This window comes from Falco peregrinus, chromosome 9, assembly GCF_023634155.1.
Source record: "Falco peregrinus isolate bFalPer1 chromosome 9, bFalPer1.pri, whole genome shotgun sequence".
Taxonomy (NCBI): domain Eukaryota; kingdom Metazoa; phylum Chordata; class Aves; order Falconiformes; family Falconidae; genus Falco; species Falco peregrinus.
The window spans coordinates 26042393-26048392 of NC_073729.1; positions in this window are offsets into that span (position 1 = coordinate 26042393).

Sequence of the window (6000 nt, forward strand, 5' to 3'; positions counted from 1 at the left end):
GCCTTTGTTCAGCAGGCAGGACAGGGGCGCCGCGGCTGAGGGACCACAATGGTAGGCCGCAGCTGGAGAATGATGTCTCTGCAGGGTCTCCTGGGATTTCTCCGGCTCCCCCGCCATCTGCGGGTCAGTGAGAGACAACTGGTAGCATCTGGCAGACAGAGTCACGGGAGGCGAAGTCACTAACCATCGTGAGGGCGGATGGGGATCGGGCAGGGCAGTTACATTTGGGGCAGCAGGTCAGAGTGCGCAAATCTCGCTAATTTGTGTGACGCAAATGAATAAGATTCAAAATCCGCAGCTGGAGAGAGTACAGCAGGAGCCATTGTCTGAGTGTAGAGAGGTCTGCTGGAGCTGCGTGTGCCCGTGCCTTGGTTACATGTCTTATATCAGCGATAAAACAGCCACGCAGTACTATGCAGTCCACAGGTTTATCCTCATGTCACGACAACCTGCTTCCTTGCACACCGTGGCTCAGAGATCCAAATGCCCCAAGCTGTCTGCCCTGTGACCTTACGTATTTTATGGTGCTACCCTTCATGCTGTTTATACGGCCTGGAGAGCAGATCTCCCTCTCTGAACAGGGAAGGCTCCTCCCTTCTCAGTCTCTCTTAAGGACTTACATGTGCAGTCTTTCTCCCATTAGACTTCCATCGTTCTAGCATGGAGAGAGTTGCTAAAAAATATACATTATTTTGTATATATTAATTGAGCAAACAGTATTTTTCAATAAGGAAGTCAGCTCTTAAAGTCATTTTTTTTTAGCTTTTTAGGCTCTGCCTTAATTATAACCTATACAGAGCAAGAAAAGATTCCTTTTTTACTGCAGTAAACAGTGCCCTTTAGTGGACAAATTACTAGTTAGAAACTTCCCTGACAAAAAAACTCATCTAGCTCCCCTGTATGAGGACTGTCTAGTTTAAGAATGTGGAAAAGTTCAAGTGAAGATAAAATACTGAGAAATAATAATAATAAAATGCTCCATTTGGGGCAGTCACAGATAATTATTTTGAATGGGAAAAAATGATGTCAGTATAGGCAATGCAACCAAAGGTAGAGAAGCAATACTCCCTCTTTTGGTTTATATTCTCCAACTCCACAATAACCCAATGTTCCTTATTTACACTCTTAAGATGTTTCTTAGAAATACTAAATGGGCCTCCAGGTTTTTTGGTTCAACTCAAGTTTTTTTCTTTACGCATGCCAAAATGTCACTGATTCATAAGCACCTCTAGTTCCTGTATTTTGTTCTGTATTTAGCAAAAGGTATTATGATTACTTTATCCTTTCAATTTTTTTTTTAAATATCAGGAAGGAGAAAGGGACAATCACACGCACCGATACAGACTAATTAAAGCAATGTGGAAAAAGAAGAATACACAAAAGTGTCATGAACTATACACTGGTAAGAAGAGATATGCAAACATATCAGATTTTAGTTATAAACATCATGGCCATAAATTGACCTGCTTCTGGAAGATACTCTTATTGTAATGAATTTCCTCAGTATCTTTTGTTTGACAACAGTCAGAGATAACAAGTGTTCAGCAAGAAGAAATATGGCACCTGACATTTTAAATGCCCTGTTAGTGTTATTTATTCTGCTAAAAAATACAGTTCTTCATCCATTAAGTGTTGAAAGGGGGAATGAAAAAGCATCTTTCACTGTGTAAATTCATGGAAAGTGTGCGATCCTGGCATCCTTCATAGGAAGAGGGAATATTTGGCTTCATATAAAGAAGCCAATTGCAGTTCATCATGGTACTAGGAAGAAACTTAACGGAGTGGCACCTCGTGACAGCAGCAGACAGAGTTTTCACAGAACTGCATTTTGGACCACCAGTAACTGTGGTCTTTGGACACTGGGGGTAGGGTACAGTCAGGGTATGTAACTACATGGCTGGTCCATTTACAGGAAGACCTATGTTGCCAGAACTAAGGAGACTCCAGTGACAGTTGGAATGCAGCTTGTGGCATTTGGAATGGTCACCACCAATACAGCTAGTGACATTTCATAGCAGTTAAAGAGCAACCTGTGACGTGCAGCCAGGCACTGGCTGCTGAACATCACCTCTTGCATCTGTGGAACAGTGGGATATGTTTGCAGTTGGTGGCAAAGAAGAGAAGAGAGATTAGCATGGAAAACGGAGGAAGTGAAAGTGGAAAAGAGATTTGAATTTGGGTGTGGCAGACAAAACAAATGGTACAAAGGAAGGGAGAAACATGTAAGCCCTAGAGGAAGAAAAGTTAAAAACATACCAGTAGCCTCAAAGGGAAAGGTGGTAGCTGCAGGGAAGGAGAGTAAGTTCACCAAGGATAGAATACAACTCTGTAGTGGTGCAAGGAATGGGTGGTAGAAAAAAGCCCAGCAATGAAGGAGAGACTAGAAAAAGATGGAGAAACTGAAAAGATGCAAAGATGAGAAAGGGGGGGAAAAATAATCCATCTATGTAAGTGTTTTTGTTCTAAATAAAGACAAGCAGAAGTAGAATAAAGAAAAAATACCATGTAAAGTCAACTGAAGGAAGCTAGAATAAAGGGAAGAGAGAGGGAAGGAGAATGGGATAAGGAAAAGACAGAAACATTAGTAAGTAGGAAAAAATAAAAAACTTGGTAAGTTCTATTTAGGTAATCTGTGTTTCATACAATTAGTTTCTCCATTTCCCACAGTCTAAGAAAAAGAACTACAATGGTGTATGTAGAAAATCATCCTTCATTACATGAGTCTGTCTTGTATCTCAGGAAAAGAGGGATCTCTTCTGAAAAAAACTCCATCAAAACAATATGTATTGTTTTCTTTTTTATTCCAGAAATAAATACACAGGTTGTAATACCTGTAATACTGTTCTGTCCTCTCTCCCTTTTTCTCAGTTTTGAATCTGTGCCTCAGACATTTCAATCTTGATGTCTTTCATTCCACCCCCATATATCAAATTTAAAGTCAGTTTAACTCCTGGATTTAAACGAAATATTTTATAAAATGTCATAGTTTTAGGTTTGTGTGGGATTCGCTTATTTAATTAGTGCCTCGACTGTGTACTTAGTGGAACTAGCATAAATCTGCATTATTCCATTGCATTTCTCACCAATTCAAGTGCGTTGCACAGTCAAGACAAAATATATTTTACCAATAAGGATGCGATGGCAGAGAGCTTCAGCTTCTTACACAGACCCACAAATTTTGTGAGTGTCAAAGCAAGACCACAGTTTGGACATTGTTGTTTATTTCAATGCTCTAACTATATGAAATACAAATATAAGAGGAGGAAGTGTTCATGTGGGTTTGGCTGAAAGCAATCTTCTTATTTCATACAGATACATAGTCTTTATAAGTTATGGTGTCATTATCTGAGATTAAGCTTTACCTATAGAGATTCAAAAAGAAGCACTTTGAGTTACCTACTAGATTTAACAGGCTTGTAATGTATACTTTTTAATCGGCTTTATTATAAAAACACTCACATTAAAATAGTATTTTTTATCTTCTTGTCCCATGTATCATTCAATACCAATTTTCATACTGTAGTCACTTTACTCTTTTCCCTGCTAAATCAATTATTTTCTATAGTGAAAGATAGTTCTTTTCTATAATACAAAATGAGAATTTCTTTTTGTATTTGTGAAAATCCAATGATAAAATTACAAAAAAAAAATACTGGAGAATTTTTCTGTTTGCGTAGCACTTCCATGTGGAAGATTCAAATTACCATATGGGGGTTCAAATGACCAGTCTTACTTCTAAACTCTTTAGAAGTTTAGTTTTTTAGGTAGGTTCAATATATCCACTTAAATAAGCCAACAGTGCTGTTCTGACCTCCCCAGTCTTTGCTGTTTGTACTTCATGAATCTACAAGGCCTACTTAGAAAAGTTGTGTTTGGATACCTGAATTTATAGAGGTTAGAAGTCGTTGGGACACTTTTGATGCAACAGAGTAAGGAGGGAACATACATTTGCTTATTTTTATAAAACTGAAACATCTTGGACATGCATAACATCTTTTATTAGAAAGAATACAAACTGTTATTCCAGACTTCTTTCATACTCACATCACTACACTACAGTGTCTACTTTACAAGCTGTGAAAATGAGACTAAAGAGCCACACTTCGTATGATACGTAAGACCAAGAACACAACACCAAATCCTGTCTGCTGTTGTGATTCATTCCATCTTTGAAGCATGGGGGGATGGAGCAGTCAGCAAATGCAAATACCTTTTATACTGAGGCTCTCTGAATCACAAATGGCAAGATGAAGTTATCCCGGCTAACTAGGTGGTGATTTATTCATGGGTGTGGAAGCTGGAGATCATTTTAAGAGATCCTTTTATGAAGACAGGTAAATGGATAATGCATGTGATAAAAAAAAGATTGACGAAGCTGAAGTTTGCGGTTTGGTCACAAAAATTGAAGGATGAAGTCTCACAAGCCAGACCTAGATTCTAAAAAAGGTGTTTAGGCGTCTCTCTCCCATTCAAATGAGTAAGAGAATTCAGACCTAAGTTTAGAAATAATTAGAGCATAAAGAGAGATAGTTGTCTATCTAGGACAGTGGGGAGCACTGAACATAGCCTAAAATACAAAGTTCCATTAGGAAAAATCTCTGCCTGGTGTTTTTTTGAGTTTTGCTGCATAGGCTGCTTTTTCTTGGGTAGCATTGCACTGAAGTGAACTGCAAGCCTCTGTGTATCCTGCGCACAGATGCACTGATGTGAGGGGATGGGATGAGAGTGGGATTTCATAGTATTTCTTTAGGCATGAAGTGAGCAAAAGGTGGAGTGAAGAGCACACTGAACGGCGAATAGGAGACAATCAATGGAGAAAGGAGGCAAAAAATTGTCTTTGAGGGATGAAATGCTGCAGAGGATTACTCTGCTTACAAAGATTTTGTAGGGTTTCAGGTTTATGCATTAACTAGGAGAATAAGAATCTGTGTATTTAGCTCCATGCCCAGCTTTCCAAGAGGTTCAAGAGCTGCAGTGATAACCAATGACCTAAACCCACTTCTAGGCTGAAGAGAGTCCAAGTTACAACAGGACTATCACAACTGACCTACTTGGTACACTTGACAGTAGTCTCAGCAGAGAGGCTGAGGAGCAGATGGGAGTACAGCCTGATACATCGCTCTGTGGACAGTCTTTTCAGAACAAAGTCATATGTTTTGGAGAGTGCCAGTTGTATTCACTGCATATTTCAGATGCCTGGATGTTGCACGCTAGCAAACCTCGCCATTCCCTGTACGGAAATCTATCTTTACTAATTGGGTTTGGCTAAAATTCCGGAAGGCTTGATAGCAGTGTTTCTTTAAGAGCTCCTCCTTTTCCCCCTACTTCTTTCTTTCTACAAATTACTGAACACATTCTGGCTATCAATAGTGCACGCTATTTCATTGGCACTGAGGCTTGAATGAGGTTGAACCAAGACCCTTCTGCCCAGCTCTTGCTAGTGCAAATCAAATCATAGGTCAACATAAATCACTGGGCTGAGAACATAGAGGAAAGAGCTCCTTTATGAGATATTTCAGTTCAGAGACCTCATTTGTATTAATTCTCTACAGTGGACTCTGTTCTTGAGCCAAAGAAATGAATCTCTCTCTCCTTAACTGTTTTACAAACAACTAGTAGATTCTGCTTCTTTCTGTTCAGCCAGGTTAACTTGTCATTTTACCTGGGCTTGGCAGTATGCTGTTCTTTCCCTGCATAACGTCTGCTGCAGTTTCATAGCTTGATTTGTTCTTGCACTTGTTTTAAAAGGCATGCCTCAGGAATGTCTTTGAGGATGTGAATTATTGGACATTGTTTTATCTGTTAGGGTGTTCTGCATTTATGTTTGTTATTTTACTTTTAAAAATAAGACTAAACAGGCTTTGGAATTTAAAGTTTCTAAGTTTTAATTCAAGTTGAGGTTAAAGATACCAAGAACGGTAAGGTAATTCATAGCGATAGGATTTTAGTGCCATTTCAGAAAGTAATTTACTTTTGTATGACAATAAACTGGCATTTAAT